The sequence below is a fragment of the Sapajus apella genome, unplaced genomic scaffold, assembly GCF_009761245.1.
Source record: "Sapajus apella isolate SASKATOON/1434 unplaced genomic scaffold, GSC_monkey_1.0 scaffold16, whole genome shotgun sequence".
Lineage (NCBI taxonomy): Eukaryota > Metazoa > Chordata > Mammalia > Primates > Cebidae > Sapajus > Sapajus apella.
In genome coordinates, this window is record NW_022436956.1 from 10047140 (window position 1) to 10065384 (window position 18245).

At 47.9% G+C, this 18245-nt stretch overlaps 1 protein-coding gene and 1 non-coding gene across 6 annotated transcripts in view; both read right to left on the reverse strand.

The window, feature by feature from the left end:
• Positions 1 to 18245, reverse strand: part of PKNOX2 (PBX/knotted 1 homeobox 2) — a 267859-nt gene that overhangs the window by 148870 nt on the left and 100744 nt on the right. The window lies entirely within an intron of this gene.
• Positions 7701 to 7806, reverse strand: LOC116556500. The gene has a single exon (XR_004271043.1). It is a non-coding gene; the product is annotated as a U6 spliceosomal RNA (small nuclear RNA).

The following is an 18245-nucleotide window of genomic DNA, read 5'->3' on the forward strand; positions in this document are numbered from 1 at the left end:
TAAATGCAGCTTTCAGTTAAGCCTCATAGCAAACCTAGAGGTTAGGCCATTTATTATCCCCATTTTACAGGTGAAGATACAGCTGAGGCTACCCTGAAGCTTAAGAGAAGTTAAATGATGTATAGCTCAATATTAGATCAAATCTAAACTCTTTAACCTAACTGTCAAGACTCTATGAACTGGGTCTTCTCATTTATTCCATTTCATGTCTAATACCCTTCAATATCCTTATTCCCAATGGAGCTTCAGCAGAGGACTGGGAATCTGGGGTCCATTTTTCTCAATGTTCCTGCTCAGTTTAGCACCAAAGCCCTTTTCAAAGCAGCAGACCATGTGTAGGAGCACCAGCCTGAGTCCTGGTTCAGACTCTGTCTCTGCAATATTGGACAAATCATCACTCCCCCGCAACCTTGAGTCCTCAGCTAAAGGATAGGAAGAGAAAGTCTCCATGGCTTGATTGGTCCAGGCACCATGATGCTACGGAACAGCATTTCTGCCCAATGGCCCACAGAAAGGCCCAGGGAAGCCCAGATCCCCTTTTCTGCTGTGTGGCAATTTACTCCCAGATGGACCTCTTTCTGTTGCTCTCAAACTAGAGCAGAGCCTCCCACTCAATCTGTCCCCAAGCAAGCAGACGCATATTAGGTATCTAAAAAGGTGGACCAAGAGGTGCTCCCATAGAAGCCAGGGAACCTCAGTGGGGAAACAGCCAGAAATCAAGAGTGGTTTGGGAAAGGCTGCTCAGACCTGGGGGTGGAGGCCAGCAGGGGGGCCTGATGACCTCCAGAAGTCCCTAGTGTCCTCTCTCTGAGGAGGCTGGTCTTGTGGGTTTCCTAAGCTAAATTGATTCCAGGCCTGGAATTCATCATTCCCTTCGTAATACAAATAATCACCAAATGCGCTCAAGTACTCGGTAGCCTGGATATTCACTCTAGCAATTCTCTGTGTGGACGGTGATTAGACCATCATTATCTTAATGCTTCTTAATTTATCTTTCTGATTAGCAACTTACCATTTTATTTGCAAAAAATAGCCTTCTGCTGGGTGGAAGCCAGCCGAGCACAGCAGCTGTCATTTTCTCTGTACTAAATCAGGCCAGGCTTAAGTTGGTTCTCTGGCGATGCTATTTCTTGTGTCTTGGCGCTAGCACGCACCGCAGTCTATCCTGGTTGTTGTGGAGTGAAGGCGCCACCCCTGAGGAACAGCGGGCTGAGAGGTCACCTCTATCTCGGTAAAGGGCCCAGAATGAGACACTCTCAGGGAAGGGCTCCCAGACGCAGAGTCCTCCTACTGCCCTAATGAGATAGCCCACGGGGGTACTTGCTTCAGAGACTAGGAGGGAAGTCAGTAGTGTATGCTCTGTAATGAGATGATGCAGCCACAAAGCTCTTGCCATGTGCCAGGCATTACGCGAAACACTTGAGATCCACACCTCATTAATTCTCAAAACAACCCTTTAGGTGTGTACCACTACTATTTCCATCTACAGATGGACAGACCGTAGCTAGAGAGGGTACATAATTTGCCTGAGGTCCTACAGCTTGTAAGCAGCGCAGCTAATTTTGAGCCTCATCTTTGTGACTCTCAGAATCAATGACCTTAACTGCCATGTTATATCACTTTCCCAAGCAGAGTAGATCCAGTGTGAGATGAGAGATTTTAGAGCAAACACTGTCGGGTGATGTTAAACAGTATTATAATAGTTGACTCATTTCCCACTTTCAGAAATGCCCCAAATTAGCAAGCACCTTTCTATCCTGGGCACAAACATTATTCCCTTCTTCCCCACTCCCCACTACCCAGAGGAATGAGTTCCCCTCTTTCAAATTGTCCCTAGTCTTGTCTTGAGTCAAAAGTTTTCTTTTTAACTGACACTTCTGTTCGCCCATCTTCCAACCCAGAACAAATCACACTGCTCTCTGATTCCTACTTCCTTCCAAACGTCTTTATTTTATTATATCCTGAAAACACACAGGCCATGGCCCTGGCACATCTCCACCCTGCCACTGTCCCTAAGAGGTCCATCACTATTTATTCCACTTGGATGTTCAAACCCTACATGTCATATATTTCAATTGTTTCTGCATCTTCCAGAGAGCAGTCTACCTAGATATTCAAATATAGGAGAGGAGGGTGAAGCTTCAACTTGGCTCCTAAACTCTCCAGAGAAGGTCTCAGGTATAGGAAACACACTGAAGGAACAGGTGCCTGCAGTGTTTGTCTTGACCCCAATCTCCGTTCTTGAGGTGTCACCTACTTATTCATTTCCCTGGTTAATAGTTACGCCTTCACTAAGCCCTATCTATGAGAATCTTCTCTGTGCTATCTAGTGGTAGGCATTAGCTAACCACACCTGGCTAATTTGTGTATTTTTAGTAGAGATGGGGTTTTGCCGTGTTGCCCAGGCTGGACTCAAACTCCTGACCTCAAGTGATCCGCCCACCTCAGCATCCCAAAGTGCTGGAATTACAGGTGTGGGCCATCACTCCCAGCTAGCTATGTGGAATTTAAATGTAAAGTGTAGTCCTTTAGCTGCACACATTTTAAGTGTTCAATTGCTACTCGTGGATAGTGACTACCAAACTGGCCAGCACAGACATAGAACAATTTCATCATTGCAAAACCTTTTCATTGGACAGCACTAGTCTAAATTCAGTCCTTTGCACCCACTTGGAAGCCTTGGTAAACAATGCTGGATACCTATAAAACTCAAATTTCATGGATCTTGGTCAAATATTTTCCTCACTGGATGACAGAGACCAGTGCTTTCCAAAGTGTCGTCCCTATGCCAGCTGCATCACCTGGGAACCTGTTAGAAATGGAAATCCTAAGGCCCCATTTCAGACCTACTGAATCAGAAACCCCAGAGGCAGGGCCCAGCGATCAGTGCTTTAACAAGCCCTCCAGGTGACTCAAATGCCTGGCACCCACTGGTCTCAACATAATCATGACACCACAGATTGAGAGATTGCGACGTGCCGATCCTGGTGGTGAACACTTTATGAGTATTATCTCATTTAAACCTGACACTGACACTGTGAGATAAGCAGAATATTCATATTTTAGAGCCAGGAGCTGAGATTCTGAGTAGGAAGTAACCAGTCCAAGGCCATGCAGCTAAAAATTGGCAGAGGTAGGTTTCAAGCCCAGTTTTGTTTGACTCCAAAGCTTATGCAGTAACACCCCCTGGCTTGGAGCTAGCATACAGCTTTTCTTTGCCAAGGGTCTTCTGAAGGTACTCAGGAGATTTTATCTGACAACCGGAGCAATGGCACCCATGAGAAAGTGGCGTGGCTAAAGCCCCGCTCAGCAGCAGACACCACAACTGCGCTGTCACGGCGGCAGCAGCTGCGCCTTGTCCTACACAAGGAAATGAGCTGGATTTGAGTAACTGGAATGTCAGCCCTCTCCACTTGGAGCGACGCTCTTTCCTAGGTCTTTCCAGTCTGGCTAGCCACTTGGAGATCTTCTTTTAAGGGTTCATGTGAGTTCAGAGGGCTGAGTTGATCTAAAAATAAAATGCTTCCCTGGATGACAGTAGATTTGCTTTTCTTAAGAGTTCAAGAAAACCTCCAGTGATTGTATTAGGGGATTATAGCTAGAAATTGCTGTTCCTTCTTTAAGCTCTGCGGTTGACCCCCGGCTGGAAAGCAGGATTTTACAGGAAAAGAAACACATGGTTTGTTCTGTACAAACGTCATGTTCCTGAAATACAGTATTCAGCAAACATCCATTAAGCACCTATGTTATCCACCTACATTCTCTCAGGTCTATTTATTCAATCTTCAGAACAACCCTATGAGGACCTATTATTTAAGATAGTAGCTACTATTATCCCCATTTGATAGATAAGGAAAGAGAGGCAATCAACGGGTAAGTGGCAGCCAGAATTCAAATCCAGGCTTGCCGATTTGCAAGTTCCTCCCTCTTTGCTGTACCATACAAGCCCACCTTGTCTAGTACTGGGATGAATTAGGAGAAGAGCCTGGAGCCTGGGGATCTGAGGACAAAGAGGAAAAGACGTTTCACGTGATGGCAGGTCAGCCACCAGAAAGGCACTGAAGGAACACGTCTAAGAGTATTTGTGTTAGCTAGGCCTGCTCTACAATGGCCATATCACACATATACATTACAGGAGTTCACTCTCTTTCCTCCTGAGGTGGCTCTGAGCTGGTGCTGGCCACCAACTCTTGCAGGTGCAGACGGGAGGCATGGCCCTAGCAAGTGGCCTGAGCTCTAGACGAAGCTGAGCCTCGTGAGATCCTGACACGAGAGCTGTCAGCCCTGCCCAGGAAATTCTGGATTGTCTTTGGAGTGTGATCCACCTTTGGTTCCAGAGAAGCTGTCCATCTGGGGCCCAGGAAGCCAGCGAGTCACCCAGGTCACCAGTTTCCTGTTTCCCTATCTATCTGAAACTTTCACCTGAACACCCTCAGTCTCTCGGCCTTCTGGAAAGCAGGCAGAACTAGGGGTGAGTGGGAAGGGGGCAGACATGCTCCTTATACAACTCAGCCACAGATGTCCATCACCCTGGCACCATGACAGCCAGAGCCCTGCCATGCCTGTGTCATCATTGGGCAGGCTGGGCAGACCATATAGGGCCCTGCAAATGCATGAAACTAGAGCTCTTTCTTGGGGGAACTCCACACCGGTTCCTGATGGCGTGCACTGAACAGGAACATGCATTACCCCTCACCCTGCCTGTAACACTCACGAAGGAACCCGTGCCAGGCTGCCCACTTCAACTCAAATCCAATAAGGATTTCCTGGAGATATTCCAGTTCCTCTCTACATTACAGAAAAACTAGAGAAGACCTCCCCATTCTCTTTCTGACTTAGACTGGCTGTGTTCTTCCTTCCCTGACAGTTTGGATGCTCAAGTCCAGTGGAGAACCCCTGAGTGCCGGAGATGAACCTTTTAGGGAAGATGCAGCCTCTCCTGGCCCCTGGGCAGATGACCAGGGCTCCCACCTCCCCCAGCCTATACTTCTCATTCAAGGTCCCCAACACTGTTCCCCAGGTGCGTGCAGGTTGAGAGGGGTGGTTATGAGCTGAGCTTCAAGCAGCCCCAGGAGTCTGGGTGCAGGTTCAGGCTGTCACGAGGTGCATATCAAAGCCGGAGTTTAAAAACTGTACTGGGAATAGTGCAATTATCTCGCTTCACCACATTTCTCAGCCCCGACTGAGGTTTAATTAAAGCCAAGTAAAAACAGAGTCGCCATTTCAGATATCACCCCCACTGCATGCTGGTTAAAAAAAAAAGAAAAGAAAAAAAAATCCTTTATCGGGGACTTAAAATTTTTTCTGTGGGTGTCTTCCAGCTCAGTTGGATATTATTTCTTCATAACACTTCCTTTAAAGGAAAAAAATATATATTTAATATATATGTATAAAATGAGTTAATCCTCCATAATCTCCTTGAGTTGTACCTAAAACACAGTTTCTTGCAGGTGACCTTTTCAGAAGAGGCTGTTGCTATGGCAACCGCATTGTTTGATTTAGTCAAGAGAAAAATGCTGCATGGAAATGTATTTAATTTTGCTTAATTTGATGCTGTATTTAACACTTGCGCAGGCTGAAAGGAGAGGAGGACTGAAAGGGAGGAGTCAGCTCATCGGGGCCATGCTCACTGGCATCCTATTCTGGGTGGTGAAAAGGGCCCCCAGATACCACCATAGACTGGATGCCTGCTGTTGGCCTAGGAGTGGGGACCAGGACTTCCCTGCGTTCCGCTTCTGAGGTGCTCTGGTAGGAAGGAGCTGGGCAGGGCCCACCACATGCTCCTCAGATGCTGGGGCCATGGGGCAGACACTGCAAGTTGAATGGTGAGCTGGGGCACACCAGCCACAGCTTCAGACAGGGAGTTAATAGCCGGGGTAAAGCTCTTGCGCTGGTGCTGCCATGGCCTCATTTTCCTCATCTGACATAGGAGGCCAGTGAATTAAAATACTTCTCGGTTCCCTTTTATCAGCTTGTGCATCTCTAGCTGCAGTCTGATGGTCCCCGTCAGGCTTTGAGCTTCATGGAAGCAGGGCTGAGTGCAGGGTAGGTACTCGGTAAATGATTCAATCATTTAGTCAGACAGAAGCCCCCTCCAGGAGATACCACAGCCCAGTCCTGAGAGGTCCAGGCACAGCCTTGCTCACTGCAATTCACAGGCCATGGCACCTACCACACAGCCATGCCCACAATCAGAGGAGATTTGGAAACCCGATGAGCCAGGGCCCTTGGCCAAGGTGCCACAGGGGTGACAGGGAATGAGCCCAAGATATCTGGCTTCCAATAGTCCCACCAAGCTAGGCACATGCCTCTGTTGGGGGCAAACATGGTGACCAGGAGGAGAGAATAGGTGCAGCCAGATCAAGTGGTCTCCGGCTCAGCCAGGCTGGGAAAACGGACATCCCCCAGCCTCCCGCATCTTCCACCCAGCCTTAGGCTGGCAGCACCCACAAACTCTATGCCTACCTCTGTTCTGAATAAATTCTAATCCCACTCATTTGCATGATGACCTTGGACAAGTTATTTGAACCCTCTGGGCCTCAGTTTCTTCATCTGAAAAATAAGAGCTGACAAGGGATATCTAAATGCCTTTCTTACTTTGACATTCCCTGTCATATGATTCTCACCTGCCATCACTGCATGCCAAGAGCCAAACACCTCCAGGGTGGGCTGTGCCCACCACCCTGATGTTCAGTCACCAACTGTACTAATCCAGCAAGTCAGCCCCTCCCTTGGTCTTCAACTGAAGGCACCACATCTCCATCGCAAGCCAAGACCCAGTCGTCCCAAGGTCCTCAGTCCCACACTGCTGTGCCCTCCAGGACCTCGCTCCTCAGCCTTCCCATTCACCTAAACCACCATCGGGTGAGCCTCCTAGCTGACGCACCGCTGGGTACACACTCAGCACCAGGCTGCCCCACAGCCTTTGGCCATGCCCTCTGGAAATCCTGGTCTCTCTGACTGGCTCCTTCACTTTCTTGCTTCAAGGGAAACCCAGACTTGATGAGCTGTTTCCTCAGAAGCCCTTTCCTGTTGGGGATAGTTTTTGTCTCTTACATCTCACATACTTCAGAAGTGAAAGCTGTGTGTGTGTCTTCCCTTCTTCCCTGCTTCCCACTACAGTTTTTTTTTTTTTTTTTTTTTTGGACAGGGTCTCACTCTGTTGCCCAAGTGGGCATGCAGTGGCACAATCACAGCTCACTGCAGCCTCCACCTCCTGGGTTCAAGTGATCCTCTCACCTCAGCCTCCTGAGTAGCTGAGACTATAGGTGTGGGCCACCACATCTGGCTATTTTTTTTTTGTATTTTTTTAGAGATGAGGTTGTGCTATATTGCCCAAACTTGTCTCAAATTCCTGAGCTCAAGAGATTCTCCCACCTCAGCCTCCCAAAGTATTGGGACTATAGGCGTGAGCAACTACACCTGGCTAGTTTCTTTTAAAAAAATTGTATTAACACATAATAGCTGTATATTTTGGGGGTGCATGTAAGATTTTGATATCTACACACAATGCAAAACGATCGAATCCATGTAAGATTGGGATACGCATCACCTCAAACGTGTATTTTTCCTTTGTGTTGCGAATGCTACAATTTTCTCCTAGCTATTTTGAAATATACAATAATTTACTGTTAACTATAATTTCCCTACTGTTTATCAAACACCAGAATGTATTCCTTCTATCTAACTGTATTTTTATACAAAATATGGAATGTTTCACCAATGTGTGTGTCATCCTTGTTCAGGGCCATGCTAATCTTCTCTGTACCACTCCCAGTTTGGTCTGTGTGCTGCTGAAGTGAGCACCCCACCGCAGTTTCTAACCCATCTCTCTTTCTTCTTTCAAAAACCCAGGCTCACTTGAAGCACTTGTCATTAGACCTCACTGCCCCTCCTACGTATGAAATCCTGTCAGTCTACCAACCTGGACGTTCCCCCTCATTCATGGATGACCTTAGCACTTGGGTTGGCGACTCCTTCTGCATTATTATTTCTGCCAGCATCACTGGGGACTCCAAAATCCATGAAGATGATCTGTCCAATACCCTGGCCTCTAGCTGGCTATCCTTCCTAGCTCCAATGAGCCTTTATTATTATTTATTATTATGTTTTTCTTCCCACTGTGATTGGTATCCAATGAGCTTTTGCTCCATTCACATGGCCATTCCCTAGACTTTGTCACACCAATAACTGAATCACCCATGAAATGTACATTGCCAACATCCCATTTTCTGACCATTGCCACCCTAGCTTACTCTGACGCTCCTACTTACTCCAGCAATTCTCCAACCCCACTTCATTAAAAACATTTTTTTATGATCCCTTTTCATCACTCCCTGCATGTGTTCACTTCCCTCTTCGCCCAGCTCTGATTCCAGTACCCAACGCTTCAACTCCCGCCACGCCAATCACCTGGGCTTCTTGCAGCTCTTGTTGCGCTGCCCTAGTCTAGCAGAGCTCCTGCCCTGGAATCCTACCCACTTATATGGGGCCTGTACCAGAGCAGCTGAACATTACTGGAGAAAAATGATACAAATTTCCTGACTAGACTCACTTCAAACATAACCACAAATCTCACTCAACACTGTCAGAAAACCTACCACCTTTCCCTGGAAAATTCAATTTCCCAGTCTCTGGGGAAACCTCATACTTCCTTGTCTCCCCGGGTCTCCAACACTCCCTCCCCACCCCATTCTCAGCTGATGACCTTGCAATATACTTCATAGAGAAAACAGATTTCTATAAGATGAGAACTACCCCATCTTCCCATCAACAAGCCCTTTATTGTGTCTGTCTCAGAACTAAAATACTCAGGCCATGCCATACTGCAATTACCATAGAAAAAGAGTCCTGGCTCCCATCCAAGGTCAATACCTTCACTGGGCTCTGGACCCATTCTCCCGTGCCATTTCAAGGACTTTTCTCCCTCTTTAACTGGATCACTTCCACTGGCGTATAAACATACCTCCATATCATCCTCCTTTAAATAAACTCTCCCTTGACCCAAGCCCCTCCTCCATTTTCCACCTCTTCTGGAGCTTCCTTTCACAGTAAATCTATTCAAAGGAGTCATCTACACTCACTGTCTGTCCTTTCGCATCTTCCATTCTCTCCTCAACCCACCCCAATCAGGCTTTATTACCCACCACTCCACTGATGACTAATTACCAAGATTACTAAGACTGTATCTTGCCAAAGTAAATGGTCAATTCTTTGTCCTCATTTTAACTTCCCGACAGCACTTGGTGCAGTGGGTCAATTTCTGATCTGAGAAAACTTTCTCCTCCAGGCCCTGACACCTTGCTCCTCTGGTTTTTCCCAACCTTCACAAGCAAGCACTCCTTCTCAGTCTCCTCTGCTGGCATTTCCTAAAAGTACTGGAGCGTCTCCGTCACTCACCCTTTCTGCGTCCTCTCTCTCTCTTCCTCATTGCTTCAGGACCTTCTTACACACTCAGGTCTCTCACATGCAAATCTCCAGCTGTACCTCTTTCAGACACCCAGACATCTGCATTCAGCTGTCTACTCAACACCTCTACTTCAGGGTCTCAAAGGGATCCTGAGCTTGGTATATTAAAACAGATCTCTTAATTTCTCCCCTCAAATCCTACACCCACTCTGCCAAGCCTCTTTCATCTAAATAAAACCCTCCATTCAGGTGCTAAAAATCTAGAAGTCAGTCTTGGTTCCCTCCTTTCCTCAACTGCATTCAATGCATCAAGAAGCCCGCAACCACCTGAATCCAATAACTCTGCTCCATCTCTGCTGCCACGGCCAAGACTAAGCCAACAAAGCCTCCACCTGCCCTCTTTACTCCCTCAGCAGCCACAGTGGCATTTCTAAAGCACACTCAGCTCTCTTCACTCTCCCCCTAACAGTCCTCATGGCCTACCCAAGACAGGGAAGACCCAAATGCCTCTGTGTGGCCTCCTAAGACCCTCTGCCTCCCTGACCTCCTTTCTCTTCATCCTCCCTCTTGTCTACCCAGGCACATTGGCTCAGGCCCATCCCAGAGACTTTGCTTTTGCTTTTCCTTCTGATTGAGATGCTCCTCCTCCCATCTACCTATGGCTGTCACTTTCTGAACCATCAGGTTCAATACAAATATCCCATCTTTAGAGAGCCTTCCCCAACACGCAGCCCAGCACTCTGCCACAGGAGCCCGCTTTACCTTCTTCCCAGCATTTGTCAGGACTTCACAGTTTCTTATTTCCATGTTTCCTTCCTTGTTTATTCACTATCTTCCTCCCTACTTAGAATATGAAATCCTTGATGGCAGGGAGGCTTGTCTTATTTAACACTATTCCCTGAATCTACAATGAAGCCTTGCACACAGTAAGCATCTAGCATTTGTTGGTTGACTGCCTGAAGGAAGCAATTTATGGCTAGATGTGCTGTCTTACTTATCTCTGTGCCCTGGGACTGGGCCTGCAGCCACCCGGGCTCATAATCAGCACATAATAGATGCACACGGATGTGCAGCATCTTGGAGTTGGGTGTTATCCTAGCGCTCCTGATCTGACCTTCTACCTACAGCAAGAGTTCCCATTTATTCCAACATTCCTCACAGGTGGTCATTCAGCCTTCCAAGGTCCTAGAATATTTGATGAGGAAGCTTAGCAACTCAGAGAGTAGACAAAGGCCATGGCCCAGCGTCCTAGCCTGGGCCTGCTCCAGCCCCCCAGCCCCGGGTCAGGGCCTCCTTGCTGCAGGCGACACTTCCCACCCTGCGTGCTCCTTGTCCGCACATCCTTGCCTGCCTTCCTGGCACTGTGGTTGCTGCACAGCTTGGTCTCTAGTTTATAAAAGGTAAAAAACAAAAGGCCACAGTTTCATGAGTTGCTGTCTGATATGAGCTGGCAGGGCTCCTCTGCACAGGGCTGGCACTGCAGAGCCGATGGATTCACGTCTAGGGACTCCATTCTGTGCTCTGGGGAGGGAACACAACCCCTCAGGGAGCTGGATGTGGGGCTCGACATCCCTCACCCTTCGGGCTCATCATGTCTTTCCTGGAGACCATAGGTTCTGAAAGTATGTGTGGTGCAGTGGTTAGGAGTGTGGACCCCGGCATCATTCAGACCTGGGTGACACCTAGGTTATGTGACCATGGGCAAGTTACTCTATTGCTTGCAGGCATACGAGTGGGATAATGATAAGTCTTAGTTCAAAGCAGTCGTATAAAAGTAAATGAGAGAATACATGCAAAGTGCTTAGCACAGTTTTAGACACCGAATGCACACTAAATAATAAATATGGGGTCCTCAACTCTAACCTGTGATTCCAGAGCCAGCGTGATGCTGCCTTCACCACTGTTAGCAGGAAGCCACTTCTTTGGCTCCAGCCCGGTCTCACTCAGAACATCCAAGAAGATTCTTATTCTGCTGGTTCCTGCTCACATGACTGTCCATGTCCATGTGCCCCAGAAGATAAGCTTCCAAAGGCTGTTAGCACAGCTCAGCAAGTCGTCAAATAAGTATCCAAGTCTTTGTCGGTTATGGTAAAAGCAAAACACAGCACAAAACAAAAAATCTGTAGAATGTTAGAGCTAAAAGGATCCCCCTGAAATTATCTAGTCAAACTTTCTAATTTTGCCAGTAAGAAAACCATATTCACAAATGTGGGTGTTGCCCAAGGTCACACCATCACAGCTGGGTCTGGAACTCAGGCCTCCTAACTCCTAGGAAAGCAAAGTGTCCACACCTGCCCTCATTTCCAACTTCCCTTCCACCATAGAAAAACACCATAGAGCTCACAAGACCACAGGGCATTTTCCACCAAAAAGTCTCTCCATCCGGCCCAAAGCTGAGAACCTTTTTCTTGGCACTGCTTTCCTCCCCCCGTAGAGAGGTGGGTGGCAGAGGCATCTCCAGGACAGAGGACAACCCGGAGCCCTCACCCTGACCCACCTCCTCCCTCCCCTGGTCCACCTTCCCTCCCACTTCCATCTGCCCATCCTCCTTTTGCATTCTCCCTTTATTCTTGTTTTGCCGCCTGCCTTTTCAGCTGTTTGCTCAGAAGCTGGGCTCTGTTTGCTGAGCCTTCATTCATTTTCATATTACCTGGGATATTTTCAGCTGTTCCTCTGGGTTCTTAGGAGAATTTCAAGTGGCGAGCAGCACAGTGGGCTGCAAAGGTAAACACCCATCCCTGAACCCTGAGCCCGCCTGGGGAGAGCACTCATTCATAGGCTGCCTTCCTGACCAGCACAGCCAGTCTCTCGGGCCTGACAAGAGGCCTCTCACCCTGGAATCTTGGGAAGCTGGGTGGGCTTTTAGGCAGGCAGGCTGCAAGTTTTCTTCAATCCAAGACTGGTGCAGGAAGCTGGTGGCTTAAGCTCTTGAGTGATGGGCAGTGATAGTAGGGCCTTTGGCTGCCTCCCCTTGCAGGTTTTCCTCCCTGCACTGCGGCCAGACCTGACAGTAAGTGTCTCAACGGTGCTTCCGTCACCCCCCGGAAACAAGGTGTGGTGCAGCAGGTGGAGAAGTCAATTCCCTCACTTCTGGAAAATAGCTTTAAAAAAGCGCTGATTCATTTCTGTTCCTCTCCTGTACACACCAGGCCCTGTACTGAAGGCACCGGGAGTCCGTGGGAAGAATAAAGAAGGGGAAACCCCACAAAGAAGGAGGCTGTTCCTCTTGGAGGAAGTGGGAGAGCTGTCCCCGTGCCTTCTTTACTAGACATGATCAAAGCCTAAAGAACATCTCTTTAATCCTTACTCCAGGTCCTGGGCAGAACAAGGCCTGAATCCTCCATGTTATGGAGGGAGAAAGGGAGAGAGGGCACGGAAGTAAATGGCAAGTTAAAGGATCACAGGATACAAAATCAAGATCTGAGCCAGGGCCCTGCTTGTCCCATGTTAATCATGTGACCTTAACAAGTCAAACCTTCTGCATCTCTGTCATCTCAGTTATAAAACTTGGACAATAGCATTCATCTCAGGGCTGATGTGAGCATTAAATGAGATGATATGTGTACATCTGCTTAGCAGTTGGTAAAGGGCTTCACAGATTCCATTTACCATGATTCATCCAGACATTTCACCTGTGAATCAGTTATCTGAGGATGCAGGATCAGTCATGTTGAGATGGACTTATGGAAAAAGACCTGGGGAGCTTTCCTCACACCCCCACTGCCCTTCAAAGCCAGGAGCACTGTCATCACCAGCTCTAGTTCCCATTTGAAATACTCTCCCCTTCAAGCCTCAATGTAATTTGTATCAAATGATGTAGGAGAGCAGGCATGAGGCCAGGGGTATTGGATATTTGTCAGGTTTAATAAAAGGCACTGAGTGGCTCTGGGCTTACAGTGTTCTGTGATTTGTCACTGTAGCATCGAGAGGTCTATGGCCCTGCCACTGCAGGCACTGGGCATTAGAAAAACAATGGCAGGTTTTATTAACAGAGCCAAGGGACTTGATGATGCATCTGTCACAGGGGGTGGGCAAAAGTGGCTTCCCCATGAATACATCTGGCTCGTCAATGGCTCCAACTGGAGTCGCATCATTTCTGGGTACCATGGGCTGAGCAGAGCCAGGAAAAGCATCTGGGCTATGAGCTGGAGCAAGGCCCAAGGAGGAGCCACTCTTTATGGACCTTGTGGGATTTTTTTTCTTGACATATTCATCAATTTGCTGCTGTCCTTCCCTCAACTCGATTTTTGTGACAGGACACACATGGAAGGTCCAAGTAGAACTGAAATCAGTATCTTCCGGAACACAGACTGAGAGTCCTCTGAAAACCAAGTGAGCAGAGTGCTCTGAGATACAGTGTGGGCATGACAACTACTGAATGAACAAATGAAGATAGGAGTGGGGCTGAGAGCTGACCCAAATATGCACTCTGCCTTGGGATGGGGGTAGGGAGGGAACCCGGGTGCAAATGAGGGGAGAGGGTCTATTCAAGAAAGGAAGGCATGGAACACTGTTCACGGAGCATTCAGCAATGGAGACATACAGAAAGAGATTCTGAGTGTCTTGTCAGATTGACACAGTGTACAAATGCAAAGTTGGTATTACTAAGATGGAAGCCCGTTTTCTAAAAGCAGAGCAAAATGACCAAGCGGGATTTGCAGCAAAGTTTGAAAACTAACTCAGAGCTCCTTAAATCCTTCCTAACAAAGACTAGAACATACACTAGATCCTGCATAGAATTCAGTCTGATGGCTACCCCAGCAGTGGACAGGATGGTCGTGCAGGGAACTGGGAAATCATTCAAACATCTCCCCTCCAAATCCACAGACAGGATCATCAGCCCCTATGAAAGACACAGAAGTCGAGTCACAGGGATTAGTCCTGAAGAACGACTCGTGTCACCCCCAAAGCAGCTAAGGCTCAGCCTCTTTGGTCCCAGCCAATTGAGAGCCTCTGAGCTGCCTGGAAACTCCTCCCATAGGCCTTTCAATCAGACAGATCTTCATCTCCTGAATCAGCCCAGGTCTGACACAGACCACGGTCTGAGAGCCTGAGTCAGGGGAGAAGAGCAGGGCCCTGGTGATGATTTCCAAGTTTCCTCCTGCCTTCCTATCCTGGGAAACATGAAATGCAGAGTGCATCAGAGCCTCTCTGGGAAGGTGGGCTGGGGCCTGGGTGCCAATTGTTTAAATTTTCTCCTCAGTGGAATTACAGGCTGAGGAGTCCACATTGGCTTTCCAAACAAGAGTGGCAAATTGCTAACTACAAAATCAATTTTTTTTCCGAGTGCATTAGTTGTCCCCTCATTATTCTCCACCCCATGAAAGAATTAATGACAGCCTGAGCCACAAGTGAATGAGGGCTTTTTAGCTTGGGAACACACACTGAATGGCGCCAGGCATGGGACAATTACGGAAGACATTCAATAGGGGGAAAGGCTGACAAATGCCACATTGAAGCTGAAATTCAAACCTCCAAGGCTTCAGCCCCAAGTCTGGGCCCTTGAGATGACACACAGAGGCAGGATCAGCAGTGCAGGACACCCTGTCATGGCAGGACCTGCAGTCTCCCAAAAGAGCCATTCACCCACCTGCAGAGGGAAGACCACACCTGGAGCCCAGCAGGAAGGAATCCCGATGCCAGTCATTCGGTTTACAAGATCCCTCCCAGGGGAGAGAGGGCTGGTGGTAGTTGCGATCTTATTTGCAAGGTTGTGCTAAACTCACAGGAATTTGTAAATCCAGGAACACTGAGTTATTCAAATACTAGCCATGAGTTCTTAAAACCTGAGTGGGGAGTGGCTCTGATAGATGGATTCCTTAAGATAGCCAGAAAGACCATTGAATGGAAAACAGAATGAGCAGAGGCAATGGTGAAATATTCAGAAACTGGATATTCTCGTCTTCATTCCTTGTCTTATTCACCATCGTATCTCCAAGGACCACAACAATGCCTGGCACATATGAAGCACTCAGTAAATATTTGTTAAAGATGAAACCCACCCTCTAGAAAATTCTTTGCTGCTGTGCCCCAAGCCAATCCTTGTGAGAACACCCCAAAAGTCCAAGGATAACCGCCCCCAACCACATGAAGATGCACCAAATGTCCTACATCTAAGTATCCCAGCATCCTTTTGGATAAATGCTACCAAATGCACTCAAAGAGACCTGGACCACCCTCACCCCGTTCTACTGAAGATAGAAGTGAATTTCCTGTTTTGTTTCCAGACTCACTCTCAGCCTCACCCTGAACAGTGGGCACCATCTCCATCCATGAACCAAAAGCACAAAAGAAGAAACAGCCGAGGGTCTGAGAGGTCCTCAGTCTGGGAGGCTTGATCGCTCCTCTGCCAGTGTCAGCAGTCAGGCTGGATTCCTCGGCCCTGGCATTAACTGTAGCCCATGTGCTATGATTACAAATGGAATTAAACGACTTGCCAAATTAAAGAGTTATTTTTTCTAATATATATTTTGCATAGGATGTGTTTATAACAGCATTAAATATTTACACTGCCATAGAGAGAAAGCATAAATATAAAGAGAGAGATCAGACGGTTCCTGTAGGAGAAATAAAATGAACATTTCCATCAGGATGATGAATACCTGCGGTCTCACTTTGGGGCTGGGCCTGGGGGAGGCGGAGAGAGAGGGACATCTTGAGAACAAATCTGACAAACGTTATCGAGGTTTTTAAGGAAGGAATATGTTAAAAATGAAAGTGAGTACAGAAAGTTTAAATATTTAATACCTGCATTAATTCTAATTCATACTTTCTTTATTTTTCAGATTAAAAATTTACGAGAATTCCCATCTCTCTCATCCTTCTTCCTCCCATGAGACACTTTGTGGTCAGTGTCCCAGGGGCCACCTTTGGCAGCATCTAGGTAAAAAGGGGCATGAGAACAGCAGCCCCCCGCCCTCTGCCCCACCCCATGGCACCCTCCTGCCATGGGCATCTCTCCCCAGCTCCCTACCGAGAAGCCATTGCTGCCGGGCTGCTGGCGCCAGAATGACTAATGGGACCAAAGCCATTTCCTGGCCTCCTCAGCCCCCACCCCTGGAAAGGGTCATGGAATTCTCAGAGATGATGCAGCCAACTAGTGGGTTTAAAGTGCTGATCCGAGCCCAGATCTCACACGGACAGGCCGAATACCACCACTGAACTGATGTTGCCTTGAAACAAGAGACCGCTGTCACACACAGCCCCAGGCCCCCCTGCCCTTCACAAGCTTTTATTCTAAGGCCAACCGAACCAGCTTTATATGCTTTCAATAATATCACTGAAAGCCAGCACTGATTGACTTGGATGCAAGGGAGAACTAACTTCCCGAAGTCACCAACACCAGCTCCCAGCTTCAGTCCTACCCCAACCCCAGCAGTAAGCAGGTGAGCAAATTGCCCTCCTACTAAAAACAGCTTATACATCTGAATTCCCTTTCAAAGCGCTTTCCCATGCCACGTCTGACCCCGGAGTCCTGTGAAGTGGTCAAGGAGCTGTTACCAGCCTTCATTTTATACAGGAGAACACCCAGGTCATGTGACAGGTCTAAGGTCTCCCCATTTAATTAAAATGTTTCCACTGCTATGATGCAGCTTCTACAGCACCCGACTCCCAAAATACTGCATGTGAAAGGAGAAGGGAAAATTAAGCTGAGAGATGCTTTTGACCCCACTCCCTGGTTTCCGAGTGGCCTGTCTGTGTGGGGTGGGTGGGGGGCGGACATTTTCCGAGATGAGAGCAGTGAGGGGCAGGCTGCTAACGGACTGCATCTGCTTCCAGGAGGGCCTGCCGTGTCCTTGCTCCTATCTTCCCTCTGCGATTCTCAGTGACCTCAGGCCAGAGACCCTCAGAGGAGAGTTTTTGGCAAAGATTTCTCAAAGCCCCAACATTTCTGTAACCCTCTGGGCTTTAAGTTGTCAGATACTGTGGCATTTCTCACACCCTTCTCACACCCTACTATCCTCCCGTCACTTGCCACAAATCCTGTAGAGAACACCTTCGTAAATCGTGTTGATGAGCGCCTTGTTTTCATCAGGCATCTGACTGAAGACAATTCCCTGACTCCAGCCCTACTCTTCCTCACGAATCAACCAATCTGCAAAGTGCCTGTGAATCAGCAGAGAAAACACACACATGCATGCACCTCCACACGTGCATGCACACACACATGCACACGTGCACATGCGCACACGCACACACGCGCACACGCACACACAGGCTTCCTCCATCAGAAGGCTGAGCAGGAAATCTTGCCTGTGGTAGGGATCTGAGCTATCAGTCTGGCGTTGGGAGATGTTTGGGGTTGTTTGTTGTTTTTACTTTCAGATACCTGCTGGAGTCAGGCCATCCTTTTAAATGAGAAGAGCAGAGCTAGAAAGCGCCCCAGCTTAAGGCCTGGAGAGCAGAATCCCTTTTAAGCAGTAGTTTCCTCCTCTCCCTCACATAATTCCAACAGCCTCTGCCTGAACAGGCAAGGAAAGAGATGCCCCAGCCAGGCCGGGGCACACCTGAAGGAGCTCAGAAGGAACAGCTGCAATGATAGCTCCTCTCCCTACAAGCCTCCAGGACAAGCACATCCTTCCTGACCCTTCATTCACTCCAGATGCAAGCACTATCCCAGGACAGGCATGTTAGATCCATGTGAGTACAGGAACACACACATGAGCACAGGGGGAAGAGTTTGGTAGACCAGTTGTTCCAGCTTGACCAAACATTGACCTATGCTTCCCAACCTCACAGGTTGTGAAATTTTTAAATGATGGAGGAAGGAAAGGAGTTAGCAGAAGAAAAGATGAATTAGCCAAATGAAGATAATGATCAAGGTCTATGCTTTGGCT